The sequence below is a fragment of the Hyla sarda genome, chromosome 2, assembly GCF_029499605.1.
Source record: "Hyla sarda isolate aHylSar1 chromosome 2, aHylSar1.hap1, whole genome shotgun sequence".
Classification (NCBI taxonomy): domain Eukaryota; kingdom Metazoa; phylum Chordata; class Amphibia; order Anura; family Hylidae; genus Hyla; species Hyla sarda.
Genome location: NC_079190.1, coordinates 165,653,323 through 165,676,481, shown reverse-complemented (window position 1 = coordinate 165,676,481; position 23,159 = coordinate 165,653,323). Strand labels below are relative to the sequence as shown.

Below are 23,159 nucleotides of genomic sequence, written 5' to 3'. Positions count from 1 at the left end.
ACTAAAAAAGTTAACTGTGAGTGTGCTGGTTACAATGAAGCCACTGGCCACCCTCCCCCTCAATACACCTCCTTGGCTTATGAATATGTGTGTGGCATTAACTAGATGTTAGTTTTTAGAGTTGAGCAAGCTTTTAAACCATTTGGGGACACAGGGCGTGCAGGTATACCCCGTTCCCGATTCCTTAAGTACTCGGGGCATACCTGTACTTCCTGAGTCCTGATAACGCGGTTTCAACCATTCTCACGAGCGGAGAATGGGTTAAACCAGCAGCCAGGACCCACGGCCAATGCCCAGCCTTAACACTTTAGACGCCATGATCAAAGCTGAACGTGGCATCTAAAGTGAAAGTAAAACTATCCCGGCAGCTCAGCGGAGCTGATCGGAACTATCGCAACAAGATCGCGATGTCCCGATCAGCTTACTGGACGACGGGAGGGTCCTCATCTGCCTCCTTGTCGTTCGATGGGTGATCTACTGCAGGCTGGACCAGCAGAGCACTGATAACACTGATCAATGCTATGCTATGGCATAGCATTAATCAGTGTATGCGCTCAAAAGATTGCATGGTATAGCCCCCTAATGGGCCAAAAAAAAGTAAAAAGTGTCAACAAGTCCCCCCTCCTAATATAAGTTTGAATCACCCCCTTTTCCTATTTTTTTTAAATAAAATAATGTAATAAAAAAATGATATGTGGTACCTTCGCGTCCGAACTATTAAAATATAAGGTGAGCTAAACCGCACGGTCGATTTTTTTTTTTTAAATAAGTAATGTCATTACAAAGTACAATTGGTGACGCAAAAAACAAGCCCTTATATGGGTCCGTAGGTGCAAAATTGAACGCGTTATGATTTTTAGATGAGGAGGAAAAAACGAAAGAGCAAAAGCGAAGATTGTTTTGAGTCCTGAAGGTTAAAATGGGCTGAGTCCTTAAGGGGTTTAAAAGCTTGGATAGCAGGGGTGGTAGTACTAACCCTTCAGTGGCATCTGGCACAGGAATTTTAAAATCCTCATTGATCTCTGTCTGAGCTTTTCCATGTTGCTCTCAGACCATCTTGTAAACTCAGGGGAGATGCCGCTTGCCACGCTGAACACTCTCTTTGATGCTACACTAGAGGGTGGACAAGACAAAACACCCATGAAAGACTGGGCAAATTCGGACAAATTGTCTAACCTGGTGACACGGAAGTCCATGGGGTTTGGGCTCATGGTGTCTATCAGAGAAAGGGCTCTGCTGATATATACATCAACCTGGTCATTCAGGTGGTAGTGTACATCCCTTGGGTGAAGAATAGTGGATACTGGATGTAAAAAAGTTTGTCATCATGTACTAAATGGGAAGATGTTGCTGTTTAATTAAACCCAAAAAATCAGACAACATTTACCCAAAAGTTATGAGCGAGACCGGGTTCTCCTTGTTTAGCTTGCGCATCTCTATTCATGTAATTCTCACCACTTTGTGTTTTGTAATCATTCTACACACTTTTCTAGATATCCCCACCTCATCCTCCTGTTGAGGTGCTATGGACTGTAAAGAATTATACACAGGAGCCACTCTAAAGGGGCAAGGAGAAGGGAAAAAGAAGCAGTCTGAAACATGCCGAAAAAGAAGGATGATTTCAGACTACCTACAGGTATTGTAGCTAAGCTGTACAGATCACACCTATTTCTTTATGGAGATGAGCTAGTAGCATGGGTTTTGGACTCTGTCCTAGCGATTGTTTTCCAATAAAAAAAAGACAAGTGCAGACAAGTAAAATCCAAATGAGAACATTTCCTGAATGTTTTCACAGTGTAGTTGCAAATCTTAACTCCTTTCTGGCCTTGAGGACACAGCTATTTTTCATTTCTGTGTATTCATTTTTTCCTCCTCTCCTTTTAAGGGCCATAACTTTTTTATTTTTCATCCACAGACCCATATGAATGCTTATTTTTGTATGACCAATTGTACTTTGTAATGACCTTTCATTTTATCATAAACTGCATGGCAAAACCCAAAAAATTATTATTTGTGGTGGAAAATTGATAAGAAAACTGCACTTATGGAACTATTGGGGGTTTGGTTTTTACACTTTCTGATAAAAATTACCGTATTTATCGGCGTATAACACGCACTTTTTAGGATAAAATTTTTAGCCTAAAGTCTACCTGCGTGTTATACGTCGATAAGCCGCTGCAGTTCAATGATTTAAAGCGGGCGCTTTAAATCAATGAACTGCAGCGGCTTTGCAGGTGCAGAGACCTGCCGTCGCTGCCGGCTTCTCTGCCCCTGCCTGTCCTGGGGTCTAGAGCCCTGCTGCCGCTGCCCCATTGCCGCCGCCGATAGCCAGGGGGAGAGAAGCGGGGCCGGCAGACAAGGGGAGAGAAGGGGCAGCGGCACCCATTGCCGGCGCCGCTGCCCCATTGCCTCCCCCATCCTCGGTTGTATAATTACCTGTTGCCGGGGTCGGGTCCGCGCTGCTTCAGGCCTCCGGTGTGCGTCCCCTGCATCGTTGCTATGCGCTGCGAGACACAATGACGTAACTTGTCATTGCACCGCACTGTGCAGTGCATAGCAACGACGCAGGGGACGCACACCGGAGGCCTGAAGCAGCGCGGACCTGACCCCGGCAACAGGTAATTATACAACCGGGGATGGGGGAAGCAATGGGGCAGTGGCGCCGACAATGGGTGCCGCTGCCCCTTCTCTCCCCCTGGCTATCGGCGGCGCTTCTCTCCCCCTGGCTATCGGTGCCGGCACCGATAGTCAGGGGGAGAGAACGGGCAGCAGCGCAGACAGCCAGCGGGAGAGAAGCGGCGGCAGCAGGGCTCTAGAACCCAGGAAAGGCAGGGGGAGAGAAGCGGGCAGCAACGGCCTCTCTCCCCCTGCCTTTCCTGTGGGCTTGTGCGGGGTCAGAAACAGTGTATCGGGGTGTACACATGCACGCACACGCACCCTCATTTTACCAAGGATCTTTGGGTAAAAAACTTTTTTTACCCAAATATCCTTGGTAAAATGAGGGTGCGTCTTATAGGCTGGTGCGTGGTATACCCTGATAAATACAGTATGTGTTCTGTAGGTCAATGCGATTAAAAAATACCTAATTCATATAGATTTCTGTTATTGCATTACTTTAAAAAGAGAAAAATTGTCCTTTTCTGTTCTCTATAACTTTTTTATTTTTTGTATACAGGTATAAATGAGGACTCATTTTTTTGCAATGTGATCTGTAGTTTTTATCAGAATCATTTTATGACTTTTTTAATCGCTTTTTATTATTTTTTTTCTTATATATGATGTGATAAAAAAAATCTGTATTTTTGGTGTTTGGTATTTTTTTACATTTAGGCCCTTTACCGTGCAGGACCATAAACATTGTGCATGTACAAGTACATTTAATAGTTCAGACAATTATGCACTCAGCAATAGCAAATATGTTTTTTATTAATTTATTATTATTATTATTTATATTTTTTTGTAAAATGGGAAATTAAGGGTTATTTTATAAATTATTTTATTTTTGATTCTACACTTTTAATGTCCCTATAGGGGACTTTTACATGCAATCATTAGATTGCAGTCACTGTTCAATGCTATGCTATTGCATATCATTGAACAGTGAGATTGATGCTCCACTGATACAGCCTGGCTCTCCCAAGCTGAATCACTGGAGAGGAGGCTGGTAAAGGGACACTCCACTGCCCTGTTAACTCATCAGAGTCCGATAAGACCCCTGAGCTAGTCAGGTTGTGTCATTTAATACTTAAGTCACAGTAATTGAAATGGATTGCAGTTCCTAAAGGGTTAATGAGGGGCAGCAGCAATCCTGTGTGGGCCCAGCCTTCATTAAACGGGAGTGTCCAGCTACTAATAGTAGCAAACACTCACTACTAAGAAGCAAGCACAGCTTCTGCACTCGCTTTTATGTTACTTAACAGTTCAGGGCGTACAGGTATGCACTGGTGCATTAAATGGATACAAGTAGAAACATTTCTTTGTGGTGGAACTGCCCGTCAATGATCAGTTTCACAACTCAATTGCTGGGGTTGAGAAGTATCAATATTTATTTTGACACATTAGAAAAAAAACATAAAAAGGATGACAGGGTGTAAGACGTGTTTTGGGAGCAACTTCTCCCTTTTTCAATTGCATGTGGAGCTGTCTGGTACAGTAGCTAACTTTTGTGATTTAAATACAGTTGTATCTGGCGCCGAATTGCAGGGTCAGAGGTCATCAAATGTTACTTCAATGATGCATACGTCATATACAAAACATAACACAGGGTATTTGACAAAAAGTGTGTATATATATATATATATATGTATATATTTGCATTAAGTTGCTCCGGTATATTGGAGCGAGGCTTGGGCATTCCATGATGAAGAAGAGGCTTGGATGGTACATCGTATGTTTTTGAAACGCCCACCAGTTCATTCATCAAAAAATATACTCCAATTGAGGGTGGAAGGCCGAGGAGAAGTCCAGTTTGATGTACAGACGGTTACAAAGTGCTTGCCAGAACTTAGAGACAAACTGCACACCACGATCCGAAACGATATGCTGAGGAAGACCATGTAGACGAATGACATGCAGCAAGAAGTACCAGCTGTGGAGCAGAAGGAAGACCTGGTAGAGGAATGAAATGAGCCATCTTGGAAAACCGATCTACAACAACCCAAATGACAGTGTTATTATGAGATGGTGGCAAATCGGTAATGAAATCCATGGCAATATGGGACCAGGGAGTCTCCGAAATGGGTAAAGGCTGTAAGAGTCCTGCAGGTCTCTGTAGAGGGGGTTTGTCATGGGCACAAGTTTCACAGGAACGAACAAAATCAGAAACATCACGTTCAAGATGGGGCCACCAGTGTTTCTGGGAGATTAGAAGTAGAGTCTTGCATATTCGAGGATGTCCTGCTGTCAAGGAGGAATGACCCCATTTCAGTACCTCGCGTCTCAATCTGGCGCGCACAAAGGATTTTCCCGGAGGAACTTGCTGAATTTCAGCAGGAGTGGCAGGAATCAAACGGTCAGGAGGAATAATATGCCTAGGCATGGAGTCCAAACGAATGACGTCAGAGGACCTGGAGAGAGCATCTGCTCTGATGTTCTTGTCTGCTGGACGGAAGTGGATGAAGAAACTGAACCTAGAAAAGAACAGTGACCACCTTGCCTGGCAGGGGTTCAAATGCTGAGCAGACTGAAGATATAGAAGATTCTTATGGTCGGAGTAGATGCTGACTGGATGAGAAGAACCTTCTAATAAATGTCGCCATTCCTCCAAACTAGCTTGATAGCAAGGAGTTCCCGATCTCCAATGGAATAATTCCTCTCAGCAGGAAAGAAGGTCTTGGAGAAGAACCCAAAAGTTACAGTCTTGCGCTTGGTGTTTTTCTGAGTAAAAATGGCACCCATTCTAATAGATGAGGCATCAATCTCCGAAGCAAGGGGCCTCTCCGGATCAGGTCTTGTAAGCACGGGAGCAGAGGCAAATGCGGACTTTAAATGGGAGAAGGCCTCTTCAGCCTCTTGAGGCCAAGACTTAGGATCTGAAGCCTTCTTCGTGAGAGCCACAATTGGAGCAACCAAGGACGAAAAATGTGGGATAAATTGACACTAATAGCGAATCCCAGAAAGCGTTGAATAGCACGTAGGCCCGAAGGACGAGGCCAATCCAACACTGCAGACAATTTATCTGGATCCATCTGCAGGCCCCAATGAGAGACAATGTAGCCAAGAAATGGAAGACTAGACTTCTCGAACAGACATTTCTCCAGTTTGGTGTAGAGATGATTCTTCCGTAGAACCAAGCTGAAGAACCAAACATGAGTACGATGCTCCTCTAAGTTGGAAGAAAAGATCAGGATGTCATCTAGGTATACGACAACACAGGTGTAGAGAAGATCACGGAAGATACCATTAACAAACTCTTGAAAAACGTCTGGAACAATGCAGAGACCAAAAGGCATTACGAGATACTCAAAATGTCCGTCACGGGTATTGAAGGCTGTTTTCCATTCATCTCCCTTGCGGATACGAATGAGGTTATATGCTCCACGTAGACGGTCAAAAAGTTCTGAGATAAGAGGTAGAGGGCAACGGTTCTTGACCGTGATTTTGCTAAGTCCCCTGTATACAATGCATGGACACTCCATCCTTCTTCCCTACAAAGAAGAAACCAGCTCCAGCAGGAGAAGAGGACTTACGGATAAATCCCTTTTGGAGATTCTCCTGGATATATTCAGCCATGGTTTTGGTCTCAGGAACCAATAGAGGGTATATCCTTCCACGAGGAGGAGTGGTACCAGGCAGAAGATCAATAGGGCAGTCATAAGGACGATGTGGAGGCAGAGACTCAGCCTGTTTCTTGCAGAATACGTCAGAGAAATCTTGGTAAGGTGGTGGCAGACCAAGCAAAGGAGGAGGACAAGAAACAACTTTAGGCTGGACTGGACTGAGACAAAGATTTTAACAGAACTGTCCCCAGCGAATAATTTCTCCAGTTCTCCTATCTAGTTGCAGAGAGTGACATTTGAGCCACGGAAGGCCAAGAAGAAGCTTACAAGTACAGTGAGGCAGTACATAGAATTCAATGTTTTCTTTATGCAAGACACCCACTTGCATGATGAGTGGCTCAGTATGGAATAGCACCTTACAGTCCAAATCTTGTCCATTATCAGAGGAGATGAACAAAGCCTTGGCAAGTCGAGTAACAGGAAGATGATATTTGTGGACGAAAGAAGCATCAATAAAGTCACCTGCAGATCCAGAATCTAAAAATGCTGTAGCGCTAAAGGAAGACTTGGCAGAAGCGAAGACTTGTACAGAAATAGTCAAGCGAGGAAAGGTGGTATTCACACCAAGGGACGCCTCTCCCACGTGCCCTAGGTACGAGCGTTTTCCCAAATGCTGTGGACGAACAGAACAGTCTTTGAGGAAGTGCTCTGGGCTAGCACAATACAAACGCAAATTCTCACTGCGTCGTTGTGACCTCTCCTGTTGCGTAAGACGGAAACAATCATCTTGCATAGCCTCTTCAGCAAGAGGCGCGGGAAACCGTAGAGGTGGACGTTGAAACACTGGTCAGCCCTTTTTTGAATGTGGCACACAAGGCCTCCTCATTCCATGCAAGTTCTGAGGCTAGAGTGCGGAATTGAACCGCGTAGTCACCAACGGAAGAATTCCCTTGACAGAGGTTCAGCAAAGCTGTCTCAGCAGAAGAGGCACGTGCGGGTTCTTCAAAGACACAGCGAAATTCTGCCAGAAAAGCCATCAAGTTGGAAGCTACCGGATCACCGTGGTCCCAAAGGGGTGTGGCCCAGGCCAGGGCTTTTCCGGACAGTAGGCTAATAACAAAGGCCACCTTAGCACGTTCTGTTGGAAACAGTTCAGACATAAGCTCCAAATGCATGGAGCACTGTGTAACGAAGCCTCTGCATAACTTGGAATCACCGTCATATTTAGAGTTTAATGGTAGACATAGCTGAGAGCCAGAAGACACTGCAGGAGCTGGAGGAGGGAGTGCGACAGGATGCGGGTGCTGCTGCTGTTGCAAGGCCAAAAGCTGTTGTATCATAGCAGACAGTTGGGTAAGTTGCTGCGCCTGTCGCACCAATTGCAGAGACTGACGTACAACAAAGGTGGGAAGATCCGCAACCTCAGGAAGGGGTACCTCAGTGGGATCCATGGCCGGATCTTACTGTAATACTCACGTTTCAGAAGACAGGAACTCCGGTGGATGTGGATCCGCAGGACCTGTGTGGCAGATGACCAGGGAGCGGAGTCTAAGGTGCCCCTGGTTTTCACTAGAGCCCGTCGCAAAGCGGGATGGACTTGCTGCGGCAGGCGGTACCCAGGTCGCTACCCCTTGCACGGCTCGACCACACAGACGGCTGAGGAGATGCGAGGCACAGGAGGGATAGGGCAGCTCGTAGTCAGAATAGCAGAAGGTCAAGGCAGGCGGCACAGTAGTGTAGTCAGGATGTAAATTCACCGACAAGGACCTCACTATTCAGCAAATGACATAACAACCATTTAAACGTAACCTTTACTTAATTCATTAAAAGGTAGTAATATAATGTAGAAAATGAAAAATGAAAAACACCTATGTAGTGATAAAACCCTTGGAGCCCTGTGGAGTGCACAGCCATAGAATAGGATATAGGTAGAGAGACCACTAGTAGATGTTGAGTCTCGGGATTCCAAAGTACTTGATGATATTTGGATGGATAATAACTGTGGGAGGGGGAATGGTGCCCTCTAGTTGGTAGTTGCCCGTCCCTCTGACCCTGCCTTTTGAGGGACCCACCTCCTTAACAGGGTGGCCTCAACCACGGTGACGGACCCTACTCTACTTCTAAGTGAGGGAAAAAATTATTTATAATTTATTTTTTCCCTCACTTAGAAGTGGAGTAGGGTCCGTCACCGTGGTTGAGGCCACCCTGTTAAGGAGGTGGGTCCCTCAAAAGGCAGGGTCAGAGGGACGGGCAACTACAAACCAGAGGGCACCATTCCCCCTCCCACAGTTATTATCCATCCAAATATCATCAAGTACTTTGGAATCCCGAGACTCAACATCTGCTAGTGGTCTCACTACCTATATCCTATTCTATGGCTGTGCACTCCACAGGGCTCCAAGGGTTCCAAGGGTTTTATCACTACATAGATGTTTTTCATTTTTCATTATCTACATTATATTACCACCTTTTAATGAATTAAGTAAAGGTTACATTTTAATGGTTGTTATATCATTTGCTGAATTTTGAGGTCCTTGTCGGTGAATTAATGTCAATATACCTCTCCTTTGCTTTATCATATTATCTATTTTTTGGTCGGTGACTTTGTAGTCAGGACGTAGCAAGAGGTCAATAGGCAGGGGGCAGAGGAGCAATATCAAGTCACAGAGCAAAGGATCAGATACACAGCAAGGCAACTCTCAGGAATGCTTTCACTCAGGCACAAGGCAACAAAGATCCGGCAGGGAAGTGAGGAGGGTGGAGGAATTTATCAATGAGCTACAGGGGAATTACATTAATGAGCGCAATGGCCCTTTAAATCTTAAAGCTCCGGCGTGCGCGTGCCCTAGGGGACGGGGACACACACGTGCCGGAGCAGAATGGCAGAGGAGGGGGCAGGAGAACCACCAGGTGAGTGATGGACTGGGGCTCGCTCGAGGGCGCATCCTGCGATACGAGTCCCAGCCCCACCTGCCGCAGCAGGTAACGGGACCATGCGCTCGCGGCCAGCGTGTGTGGCTGTAGCGCATTACGTAACACCTGATCCTCTTTGCCCCTTTCTCTAGCTGGCAGGATTAATATCTTTAAAATGATATATTTAACTAAGTTTTTGTATCTTTTCCATCTTTCTTCTGTGATTCCCCCTAAGAAGTATTTTGTGAAGCTGAATGGCGCTTTGAGATCCTTCTATTGGCAGGATAAACCGCCACGATTGGGTCAGGCGCTGCTCCAGGCGTCCAAACAGCAGAGTGGCTTGGCTGCTCCTAACATGTACGATTACTTTTTTAGCATCTCAATTGGTGTATGCTGCCTGGTGGATCGACCTGGATCTGGCAAATTCATCTACTGCCCTAGTGGGAGCTGTCATGGGTTTGTATGAAAGCTTCACTAATACCCTGTATAGATACACTTCTACTTCTCGGTTGTTGGCCCCTATTAAAACTGTGGCTGAGATGTGATCGGTGGTCTCAAGGCACATTCCATTGCCGGTCATGTCTCCTAGAGCACCTCTGTGGGGAGCACTCATTTTGAGCACCTGCAGGAGTTGGAGGCTGCCGGCTCCTGGAGTGATCAATGAGTCAAATTCACCATGCATTTGTTTGGGAAATTCCCTTCTTTCCCCTCTTTCTCAGAATTATGAGAACGCTTTACTCTCCCTCGTGGTGCTCAATTTTGGTACCTCCAGCTGAGACCTGCGGTAATGGCACAGTTTGGCTCTCTTGATGTGACCCCAGTTTTCTCCGATGTGGAGCTCCTTCTGGGTACCACTAACCTTCCTAAACCTTTGACTCAGGCATATGCATTACTTCAATCGGTGGGCCCTAACCCGTTTGACTTGGCTTTTGCAAAGTCGGTGGCTGATATTCGTGATCTGTTGGAGGACCAGTGGCGAGAAGTTACTAAAACCTATTACCTTACAGTGGTCAGTCCTAGGGATATGCTTATCCAAGCTAGGTTAATCCTACCTTTATATTACACTCCACCTAAGCTGTTCCGTATTGGTGTTTCTTCTTCAGATTCTTGTTTTAGGTCTCAAGCGGTTATGGGCTCTCATATACATGCTATGTGGATTTGCCCCTCTGTGGAACACTTTTGGAGAAAGGTGATGCAGTTCTTGACAGATCACTTAGAGTTTCCCTTCGTGTTTTCCCCTGTTGTATGTCTGTTGGGTGATATTAATGATCTTGCCTCAGGCCCCCATAAGCGCCTACTCATTCGGTTTCTATTGTTCTGTGCCCGTAAGGTTCTGATTATGGCCTGGAAGGATACCTCTCATCCTCCCATCAGGCAGTGGTTCAATCTGGTTAATAAATATGTACCGATGTATAGGACTCTTTATATTAGTCGAAAATTCCCTAAAAAATTTGATAAAGTTTGGATTCCTTGGTTACTGATAGGGGAATCGGTGGTGCCCCCAGAACGAGTGAGTTCTCCTTGGTAGTGCGTTTGTTTCTTGCTCAACCTGTGAGGTGAGGGGTTGCTCCGGGAGCGTGTGTGTATGTGCGTTTTGTTGATGTGTCTGTCTTTTGTCTTGATGTTTGTCTGGGCGCAGATCATCTTGATTTTCTATTCCTGTGATGCTTCACTGTCTTGAATTTTCCCCCTGTTATTGTGGGAAGTCGGGGTGCTCTGTGCTCGAGCTACATGTCTATTGCATGTTTATGTTTCTTTTTACACCAAAAAGTTAAAAATAAATACTTTTAAAAAAATATGTTAATAAATTACCATCGAAGCAAGAAATATGGCACTCCCCACTTTCTTGGTGCTCAAGTAGGTTTCCAAAGCGTTATCTCAAAGTAGAAAAAACTTGGCACTCAAGATAGGGGAAATATAGGTGAATTTTTATTGGCAATCTTTTATATATACAAGCCGACGTTTCGGTCCAATCCACAGACCTTCCTCAGAGCTCTAGGAATTTAAAAGATATATAAAAGTGAGTTTGACAAAAGCATAATAATTTTTAGAAATGCCGCTTACATATATTTCACAAATAGGCTATGAGAATATAATCAAAATTATATTATATAATCTTGATCAAAAAGTACCCTAAGAGCCTCCATTTTGTTGATCAAGTGTGCTGCTGCCATTTTCTTTTTTTACATGTTTTTTTCTACTTGCCACAGCAGTGTGCACCCGTGTATTGGGTTTAGGTGCTGGCTACATGTTTGTTTTTTTGTTTTTGCTGTGCAACTTGGGGGGAGTGGCTCCCTCTGTAGCCATGCATCCCCACCCCTATTTCACAGGAGGTGGTTTGGATTGATAGTGGATCCAACATGTCACCCAGTCAGAGTCTGTATGCCCAGCAGAGGTGAGTTAGTGTTAGGGTCCCATCCGATATGAGGCCACCTCCGCGTGGTGGATGGGGGGACACGTTTTGATCAAAACGTGCGCTAAGAGCCTCCATTTTGTTGACCAAGTGTGCTGCTGCCATTTTCTTTTTTTACATGTTTTGTACGAGAATATAAGCATTGCAGACATGGGATGCCGAAGGCAAACAAAAATTAATAGTAAGAAATCTTATACCAGCATTGATTTGTGTATATAGGAGCATACGGAGTTCACCATATCTCACATGGGCATAATGTATATCACATTGGTATACGGTGAGTTGGTATAAAATGTGCACAGAAAACTTGAAAAACGTAAATAATAAAATAATGGTAGAGCAAAGAAAGTATATACAATATAAAGTGTGAGCTCCCATCCGTCTACGGGAGTTCAAGTAGGACACATGATCCAGAGTAGAGTACAGCCACAAGGTAGATTTACATTCATCTGGTAAGTTTATAAGGAAGGCAGGTAATGCAGTGAATCAAATACTGAGTGTAGATGGTCAATGTATGCTGTCCAAACAGGGTTAACAATGCATCATATACTAACATATTGTGGGAGCATAAGAACGACGCACAGCCAGGAATAAGGTGCTGAGAAGCGCAGTCTATGACTGCTGGATGATGTGCAGCTATAGCGGAGGTTCTGTCTTTAAAGGAAAACTGTCACATATTCACTCCCGCACTAACCCCAGGTACTGATGGATAGTGCGGGGGACGCTGATTAATATGATCCCTACCTTGCCCGGATCCATCCGGCTGTTTGCCCACAATCTTAGTCTTTCCATATATATACAAATATTGCTGTAATTGGAACGGGCAGGGTTTTCAGTAGCCTAGTGGCTTTGTAATGTCAGCGCTTCCCATCCATAGCGCCGCCTGCTTATGTATATTCATCCCCCCGCTGCTCCTAACTGGTCTTTACTGCGCATCTGCCCCTTCCTGACATGCACAGTGAAGACCAGTTAGGAGTGGCGGGGAGAGGGAGAGCCGGAGGGAGGGGGGAAGAATATTCATAAGCGGGCGGCGCTGTGGAGGGGGCGGCGCTGACACCACAGTGCCACTAGGCTACTGAAAACCACGCCCGTGCCAGTTACAGCCACATTTGCATGTATAGAAAAACTAAGATAATGGCCGGATGGATCCCGGGAAAGGTTGGGATCATATGAATCAGCACCCCCCCCCGCACTATCCGTCAGTACCTGTGGTTAGTGCGGGAGTGAATATGTGACAGTTTTCCTTTAAGAAGTCCCAGGCTAAAGGTGCGGGAGTCCCATTTCCGGCATTAGCCAGGACACATACTAATAGAAAAGAGGTGAAAAATAGTATAGAGCATAAGAACAGATAATGGATAGAAGGAGAGAGGATAGAAACTAAATAATGAATAGGAAAAGTGTGTAGTTTAGTGTATGTGTGTAATGGAACGCATCATGCGTGTCATATTGAGCAGGTGGTGGAGTTGGACGTAATGTGGAATGCAACGTGCGTTCCAGTAGGGGGAGAATGTAAAGTGTATGGCAATATGGTCACTATGTTGGATACTATGATTAAAGGAAAATGAATTATGGGGAATCTGTATATAGGACCCATATTGCCAATGTATATAAGGTCATAAACGGAAATGAGGGTCTGCATGGAAATATGATAAATGTATTAACAGTGAATGATAAATGAATGAACAATGGAAGTATGAAATATAAGTGTATTGACAGCAAATAGATGTGTAGTAGGAGATAAAAAGGAATATATGTGCATCAGAAGAATAAAGGATGAAGGGGTAAAGAAGAATTGAGACGGGAAAATGAGGGAAAAAATGGGATAGATAATAGAAATAGAACCTACCTTGTGGCTGGACGCTCCTGGATCATGTGTGCTACTTGAACTCCCGTGGATGGATGGGAGCTCACACTTTATATTGTATATACTGTCTTTTGTTCTACCAGTATTTTATTGTTTATGTTTTTCACATTTTCTGTGCACATTTTACACCACCTTACCGTATACCAATGTGATATACATTATGCCTATGTGAGATATAGTGAACAAAACCGTGTGCTCCTATATACACAAATCAATACTGGTATTAAATTTCTTACTATTATTTGTGTTTGCCTTCGGCATCCCATCTCTGCAATGCTTATATTCTCATAGCCTATTTGTGACATATATGTAAGTGGCACTTCTAAAAATTAGTATGCTTTTGTCACACTCACTTTTGTATATCTGTTAAATTTCTAGAGCTCTTAGGAAGGTCCGCGGATTGGACCGAAACGTCAGCTTGAATATATAAAAGATTGGAAATAAAAATTCACCTATATTTAACCCTTCTTGAGTGCCAAGTTTTCTTCTACTTTGAACAAATTACCATCATACACCCATGATACCAGCAATTTCATGTCCGCCATATCTGACCTTGAATGGCAAAATCACTATTCTTTTTTAACTATGGATATCTCATCCCTCTACACAATTATTCAACACGACTAAGGCATCGCAGCAGTATCACATTACCTACACTCCGACCAGCAAATGCCTGAACCACAACAACAATTTTTTCTTGATGCAATAAAATTAATCTTGGAACATAATTTCTTTTAATTTAATGGCAAGATCTACTGGCAGCACTGTGGGACAGCGATGGGGATGCGGTTTGCTAACTTTTTCATGGGCGCATTTGAAGAACAACTGCTGTACCATGATCCCCTGTTCCATCACTGCATTACGTACCGGAGGTATATAGATGATAAATTCATTATTTGGGACAGTAACACAAGTGACCTCAATAACTTTGTTTCATCTCTCAACAATAACACATGGAATGCACATTTCACACACAATCATTACCAAAACTACGTGGAATTTCTGGACGTCATGATATCACATGACATAGATAGTCGATGGGAATAGCTTTTTAGATTACTCTAGCTGCCATTTTTATTAATGGATTAACAATGTCCCATACAGACAGTACAAGCGTATACGCCGCAACTGTACGTCAACAAAAGACTTTAATGATCAGAGTAAAATATTGGATAAGACATTCAAGGCAAAGGGCTACCTGAAATCACTTATCAGAAACAGCAAACTGAAAGCCAGTCATCTGGACCAAAAAACTTGCCTACAACCTAAAGTAAAGTATCAGGAAGAACCTGGAGCAGAAAATAAACTATACTCCTATAACTTCCTTATCACATATTCCACGAATCATAAAGCGGTCAAATATTAAAAGGACCTTGGAATATTCTCCTGATGGATCCATTCCTGAAAGATATACTACCACCACGACCTCAAATCAGTTTCAGAAAAAATAGATCTTCAAAAAAAATTTTTGCTCCCAGCAAGCTTAAAACGTCTAAAAAAAAAACACCCTTCTAAGTGAAGGAATAGAAGGTTCTTTCCGATGTGGCTCTACAAACTGCAGGTGCTGCATAAGTATTCAAAACCGCTGTAAGGAGTTCAAGTCTAGAATAACTGGAGAAACTCACCAGATCAAAATCTTGATGACATGTAAATCCTCGTATGTAATATTCCTACTGGAGTGTTCTTGTGGTGTCCAATATATGGGACGGACCATTCAGACCCTAAGCGCGAGACTAAACAAACATTGTTTTAATGTGAAAACAGGATACCAACTACTCAGAATATCGCTTCATGCTTCTCTCCTGCACAACTGTGACTTTTCACACTTTTCTGTAGTACCCATAGAACAGATTCCCACTACCTGCAGTCGTCTGGATACATAACTTTGCAGAAGGGAAAACTACTAGATTTTTTAATTGAAAACTTTGGTTCCCCTAGGGTTAAATTAATGCATTGAAAACACTCTCTAGTCCTGTATGGTATAAAGGAAAAAGAAGGAGAAAAAACAACAGGGCAATCCCTAGAGTAGTATTTCTAGAATGGAAAGTAAATAGTGCAAATACCCACCAACAGCACCCAAGGTGACGCACTGACCATGAGTCGATGTGTAGAGAGGTCAGTGGGGCCTCTGATGTGTGGTTAAGGGTATGCAAAGATAGGATTGTCACAGCCTGGTGCTCTCACCCCTTTTTCCGGTGTTCCCAAGGGAGACGGACAACAAGGTAATGTGGAGGGTACAAAAAAAACAGGTTTTTTTTTAGAGCGCTACTGTATCTCGATGGGAGTTAAATGAAACAGAGATCAAGCCAGCACTTACGCAGGACTAACTTTTATTGGTAACAGAAGTCAAAAGTAAAACAGGACTTGTCTTTTTCGCATAAATGCAAAATTTCCTAAAGAAATATATTGATAAGTACATTTCAGTACAAACATTTCACTACCGCATATAAGACTTAAGATATGTTTTATATGCCCGTTCTTTCAAATACCACAAATGTACTATTTTTAAATTCCTACGTAATCCATTCATCACGTAGGCAATGATCCGATTGGCTGAAGCCTAACATCAGCTCCGCACACTGACCAAGCCAGCCAATTCCATTGGCCAAAACAAAGCGTGTGTTTTTTAAAATCACAGCGCAACATTTACCATCATCTGATGAAATACACGCTGATTGGCTGTAGATCTCCTCGGGTATACCCGATTGGTCGCCTAGAAACCATGGGGGAGATTTATCAAAACCTGTCCAGAGGAAAAGTTGCCCAGTTGCCCATAGCAACCAATCAGCTCGCTTCTTTCATTTTTAACAAGGCCTCTGCAAAATGAAAGAAGCGATCTGATTGGTTGCTATGGGCAACAGGTCAACTTTTCCTCTGGACAGGTTTTGATAAATCTCCCCCCATGTGACTATTTAAATAAGAAAACTTCCCCATCCATTGGAATACACAATGTCACTACTATTCAATTCTTATTGGTCTCTCTTTTTTTAATGAATGAATTGGCAGGCGTTTCAAAACATACAATGTACCATCCAAACCTTGTCTTCATCATGGAATACCCAAGCCTCGCTCCAATATACCGGAGCAACTTTATATATATTGTAGGGAACAGCTCACACGGTGAGGTCAGCAATGACAGTATTCACACAGGCAGCAGGTTTCGAATGTCCAAGACGATGTTTATTTAAATGATTTTAGGGACAAAGCACAGTGCAAACAAAACAACAAAACCTAAGTCTGCCCGGCTCTAACTAAACATCAGGATACCTCACTATCCTACTGTGTCCCTAATGTCTGATCCTAAACGCATTGGTGACTGTTCCTGTGTGTATCCAGGTGATCCGAAATAAAGAGTTCCTGATTTTATTCAATATACTGCGCTGGACATTCCTTTTTGTTGTTGCTAGAAACTTACTTTCGACGGTGGGCACTAAAACCAGGACCCTGTCCCCAGGATTAAAGGCCGTCATCCTAGCAGATCTGTTATAAATTTTGTTCTGGGCCTCTTGAGCTCTCTGCAGATGCTCTTTGACTATAGGCATCACCGTCACTATCCAGTCCTGCATTTGGGCCACATGTTCAATAATACTTTTATATGGGGGGGCCTCGGTCTCCCAGGTTTCTTTGGCAACATCTAATAAACCCCTTGGATGCCAGCCATAGACTAACTCAAAAGGCGAAAATCCTGTAGACGCCTGGGGCACCTCCCTGATAGAGAACATGAGGTAGGGTAATAGACAGTCCCAGTCCCGGTCATCTTTTTCTGCTATCTTTTTTAACAAATGTTTTAGGGTTTTGTTAAACCTCTCTACTAACCCGTCCGTTTGAGGATGGTACACTGAGGTACGGATGAGAGTGATTTTAAACAACTTGCATAGTTCTTTCATGACCTTTGACATAAAGGGTGTAACCTGGTCAGTAAGGATTTCTTTAGGGATCCCTGTGCAAGAGAACATGTAAAACAATTCCCTAGCAATACTTTTGGGGGCCAAATTTCTTAAGAGTACGCCTCCGGGTACCGGGTAGCATAATCCCCTAGCAGATTTGACAATGGGCCTCACCAGATCCATGGAAATTCTCTCAAAGGGTACTTCAATAATGGAAAGTGGCACCAAGGGGCTACGGAAGTGTAGTGTTGGGGCACTTAATTGGCATGTGAGGCATGACTCACAGTACCTTTTCACTTCTTCATACACCCCAGGCCCAAAAAAACTTTGGAGGACCCTCTCTTGTGTTGTGTTAGTCCCCAAATGCCCCCTAAACACATGGATATGAGCTATGTCCAGCACAATGTGGCAGTAGGCTTTAGGCACCAGAAGCTGTTCCACACTTTCATTGTTAACCTTGGTGATCCGACACACGAGATCCCCATTCATGGCAAAATGTGGAAATTTCTGGTCAGCTTCTGGTTCATGTGGTACACCATTTACAACCGTGACATTTGCCCGTGCAGTTCCCAGAGTGGGGTCTCTCAATTACTCGGTCCCAAAGTTACCCAGATACACTTCTAGATTTAAGACCTGTTGGCCAGGTAGGGAAGTTTCTTCTTCTTCCCCAGATAACACCTGCAAAGGAAAAAAGGTCATCACTGCACATTTCAGGTGGACCCACATTTCCATTTTGCCCCTCATTGTTACCATTGTTTTCATTGGTTGTCTCACATGACCCATTATTAACAAGGAAAGGTACAGATTCTGACAGAGTTTCTTCCCCAGCTGTAGAAGTACCACCCCTTTTCCACAACTCCCAGAACAATGGGAAATCATGGCCTAATATAACAGTATACATAAGTCATTTTAAGACCCCGACTTCGTAGATCACAGTTCCAGATGGAGTCAACAACTTAACAGGGGCCACAGGATATGCTACAATATCTCCGTGGATGCATAGCACTCTTAGGTGTTTGTTCAGCACATAGTGCCTAGCCATAAGGCTGGCCCAAACCAAAGATACCAGGCTACCCGAGTCCAAAAGGGCCTTCACGGAGCCATCATTTCTCTTTACCATACATATATGTGGCTTAGTCTCTGACCCTGGAACGGCTGGACAAGCAGGTTCTGCAAACAGCAACTGTCGCCGGCAAGCATCACACACCATGGGTTCTGGAAAAAGAGGGCAATAGACGGCTATGTTTCCCCATTCATGACACCTCCAAACACTAGGGGGTCCCTGGCCTCTTTAGCATGGAGTCCTTTTTAGGACTGGGAAGCCCCTGGGGTTCAGAATAAGTCTTTTGCCCTCGCCCAAACTCTAGCACCCTGCTCCCTTTCACACTTTTGTACACACCTCCAGCTGTAACTCTCTTACCCACAGATGTCACGGTTTTGAGGGTTCTGGAAGGTATTGGTGCTGCAGGGACATCACGGTGGTAGTCCTAAGTTGCTATGAACCTTTCCACCATGTTGACGAGCTGCTAAGCAGTCTGGGGGTCTCCTTGAGCAACCCACCGTTGTAGCTCTGCTGGGAGGTTCCTGAAGTAATTGTCCGCTACAATCTTTTCCATGATCTGGGCGGGTGTAGAGAATTCTGGTTCCAGCCACTTTTGTACTAGATGAATAAGATCATATAACTGTGACCGGGCGGGTTTGTCCTTGGCGTAGCTCCAACTGTGGACTCTCCTGGCACGAACAGCTGACGTAACACCAAGGTGAGCAATGATCTCCATTTTTAGTTTAGCATAGTCCAGGACATCATGCTCCCTAAGGTCATAGTAGGCCTTTTGCAGTTCACCTATCAGAAAGGGCGCAATCACTTCTGCCCACTTTGCAAGTGGCAGTCTCTCTCCGCCATTCTCTCAAATACGGTGAGGTAGGCCTCAATGTCATCATCAGGTGTCTTTTTTTTTTTTAAGACTAAGACCCGCTGAACGGCCCTCCTCACATTCACAGTTTATGGGGGGCTTCTCTCCACTTGTGGATGTCTTAGCCAGAACAGTCTCTCTGAGCGCAGCAGTCTGCTCCATTAACAAGCAATTTGTTTCCTGCTGTTGTGCCATGGACTGCTAATGTCTCAGGTTAGCCTGCATCAGCTGCTTTATCACCTCTTCCATTGTGCTGGATTGGTCTTGCAATGCAGCAGCTTTCACCCAGGACATATGTTTCTGGCCCTTTAAATGTCCACAAAATTCAAATGCAGCATTTAGCCATGCTGTTGCCCCTAGCAACAGGTTGCCCGCATCCTCCAGCAATTGTAGGGAACAGCTCACACAGTGGGGTGGGCAATGACAGTATTCACACAGGCAGCAGGTTTTAAACATCCAAGAGGAAGTTTATTTAAATTATTTGAGGCACAAAGCACAGTGCAAACTAAACAAAAAAGCTAAGCCTGTCCGGCTCTAACTAAACATCAGAATACCTCACTATCCTACTGTGGGCCTAATGTCTGGCCCCAAGCAACTCCCAAAATGTCCATAGAGGAAGGTTCAACCCTGGTAGGTTTGAACAACTTATCTGCTATCCTAAGGTAGGGGATAAGTTTCAGATTGCGGGGGGTCTGACCGCTCCCCCCCTCCGTGATCTCCTGCACGGGCCCCAGCTCGCTGTCCAGAGAGCCGGGGCAATTAGGATAGGGGATAAGTTGTTCTAAACTGGACTACTCCTTTAACGCAGAGGCGGCAAGGGCGTACCTGTACGCCAGATTTCCCGAATGGATTAATAGAGGTTTATAGGCTTAATGTTTTTTTCCAACAATATTCAGCACTTCAACTAATTTGATTTCTGTTAACTTCTTGTGACATCACGTCACGGGAGCATCGCCCGGCACAGAATGTCGGGTTCTGTGTGGAAATTGTGGAGGTCCCAGCGGCAGGACCCTTACAATAAGACATTTTATCCCCTATGCTTTGGATAGGGGATAAGATGTCTAAGATCGTAATACCCCTTTAAAGCTCTGATGTCATTCATCACTGACTTAATAATAAATCAATAGAAATACCAACGAGTATCTGAGTACTAAATTTTGAGTTTACCCCACCAGTGAAGTGTTGTGAAGAGTTAGAGCTGTTGATAGAAGTAAGATCCTCCATATCAGCCATAAATCACACGCATTTCATTTTCCCATCAGTGAATTCCTCAACTGGACTAAAGCCCGTGACCTTCAGAGCATGGTATTTCACCTTCTGCTTTTTTGGAGAGCTGTTTTGTACAATTGTTACTTTTTTGTTTACACGTCTCTTAGTAACCACTTGAACATATATTTAAAGAGCACTAGCACAGCATGTTGTACTACCCGATGCTTCAATAATGAAAAAGAAGACTTTTTAACCCGGTGAGTGCCACAATCTGTTTCTTCTGCTTATCTGTGAGCATCCTTCTGAGATTTGCCGACTCCATAGACGGAAATGCATTTCTGAGCAGTGCCCTGACATCATCAGTCTCCATGCTTACCACTGTAAATGAAGAGCAGATAGTCCTAAGCAGTTATATGGATGTTCTGGGGATAGGCCATCAATATTAGATTGGGGACCAATGCTCAGCACCTTCAACAATATGCTGTTTAATTTGGCCATGGAACCCTAGCACTCAATACAGTCTTTTTTAATTGTGTACTTTGGATTATGCAATATTCATACTTTTTACATTATGTTGCGACTGTGATATTTATTAATGCTATGTCCCATTTACGTGAGGAGCAAATATTTGGACTGCCCTCCACACAATATTAATGACCTATCCCAAGCATGTGACATCCATTTTAAAAAGCTAGACAACTCCTTAAAACTAACATTTATTAAATGCTAAATAGTAGCTTCATAAATAAATGACGAGTGAAGAAAGGTTTTGACTTTGTCTACCTTTGTATTCATAGCATCATACTTCTACTTTTTGAATGATTTATAATCCATGTCTCTTTTCATTCAAACATGAATTTAAGTTTATTGTCACTTGTCAGAAACCAGTGACTGGAGCACAAATAAAATAGAGATAGACTACCCTTAAATATACAATATGCACATGTAGATATATATAGAGAGAGAGAGAGAGAGAAAGAGAGGGAAAAAAAGTTGTATTTCTCTGTATTGTAGCAGGTGTTCCCGTGGTGTGGTCCAATGAAGTTTACATTGACGTTATCTTCTCAGATCTTCTCAGTCACTCAGGTGAGCAGAAGGGACCCTGAAACAAGTCAAAACACAACGGACACTGCCAGGTCCCGACAGACCCCATTCACTTAAATGGAGTCCGTCAGGGACCTGGTAGTGTAGTGCATGCACTAACGTTTTTCTATGCTAAGCTCCCGTTGTTCTGACGGAATTGTCGATGGCACTCCGAATAGCAATCCAATGGCAATATGAACAATGCCTAAGATAAATATTTTTCATTCAGATAGTGTCAAGTATGTGTGGCTAGTATGTGGCTCACATCACCCTTGCAACGCACAAAACTCTCCTAGCATGCTCTGACTGTGAAGACATGCTGGGGAATGTAGTTTTGCAGTAGCACGGTCAGCCTGTGTAACATCTTCCCTCTCCCTGCTAGCATTAGCAAAACTACAACTCCCAGCATGCACTGACAGTGAGGATTTTCTGGGGGTTGTAGTTTTGCCACAGCTGGGGAGTTATAGATTGAGGATAGCTGTATCCTAACAAAGGTATAAATGTCTGATCTTTAAAAACAGAATGTTTATTATCCCACATGGTGAATGGAGTAAACTTTAAAAAATGCCAAATGCCAAAATTGATGATTTATGGTCACATCACATCACAGAATAAAAAATGTAATAAAAAGTGGATCAAAAAGTCAGAACGGCACTGATACTATTAAAAACTACAATTCATGGCGCAAATAATAAACCCTAACACAGCTCCATAGTGTCAGGGACCGACCGGGGAACAGGGAGAGTGAGCCCTAAACTGACCCAAAAACCGCTTTCCCTCCCTACTTGCCCATCCACCCTAAATGGTGGATCGACAACTGGGCACTGGTCCCTCCCTGAACTTAAATGCAGGGGCCTAATAAAAACATACTAATAAACAGTCAGTCACAAACCAGAAACATAACAGGAACATAGAACTCTATAACAGATTAAGTTCAGAGGACACTATATCAGCGGACATGAACAGAGGACTCAGTGGTTGTGAACAGAGGACACTATAGATAAGCAGTCATGAACAGAACTCCAAAGATCTGAATGAAGAACTAATAAACATATAGCGTTAAAAACACCAGACAGGAAAACCGATAAGTCTGAACACACTCCAGAACAAAACAGGAATAAGCTTAATCCCCTAGAAAAACCTCCGGTAGACATAGGAATAACAATACCCTCTGAGTCCCCACGGACAGGTAAACAGGATCAATCACTAGACAGGAATATTCGCAATCCCACATAAAACATCCAATAGACACGGAGTCCCCACGGACAGGTAACAGGGATGCCAGATAGGACACTGTTCACACTGGACACACAAACTGGACACTCCACTCCACTAACGAAGTAGCCATTAATAATAAATCCAAATAGACTACTGGCCAGTGGCACAATCCACAGTGTGATCAGAACCTGACCCAGTAGGAAAACAGAAATATAAAACACAGAACTTCGTATAAACGGATATAAGAGAAAACACAGTGTGAACAGACACACAGCAGAAAAGATATACAAATCCTCAAACCGACTTTACAAACACAGATTAAATTCCACTAACCATGCCACCTAACCATGGCTAAAAATAGAAAATACAAAGTGCATGCTAATACAGAGATAATAGATTAAAAGCACAAATAAAGAGTGCTTCACCAAGTGCTCCCAGCAG

At 43.7% G+C, this 23,159-nt stretch overlaps 1 long non-coding RNA gene across 1 annotated transcript in view; it reads left to right on the top strand.

Annotated features, from left to right (window-relative positions):
• Positions 1-1,630, top strand: part of LOC130357754 (uncharacterized) — an 82,232-nt gene extending 80,602 nt beyond the window's left edge. The window contains exon 3 of the long non-coding RNA XR_008889245.1: positions 1,494-1,630. This is a non-coding gene — a long non-coding RNA (uncharacterized LOC130357754). The remainder of the gene's footprint in view (positions 1-1,493) is intronic.
• The last annotated feature ends 21,529 nt before the right edge of the window (positions 1,631-23,159 follow it).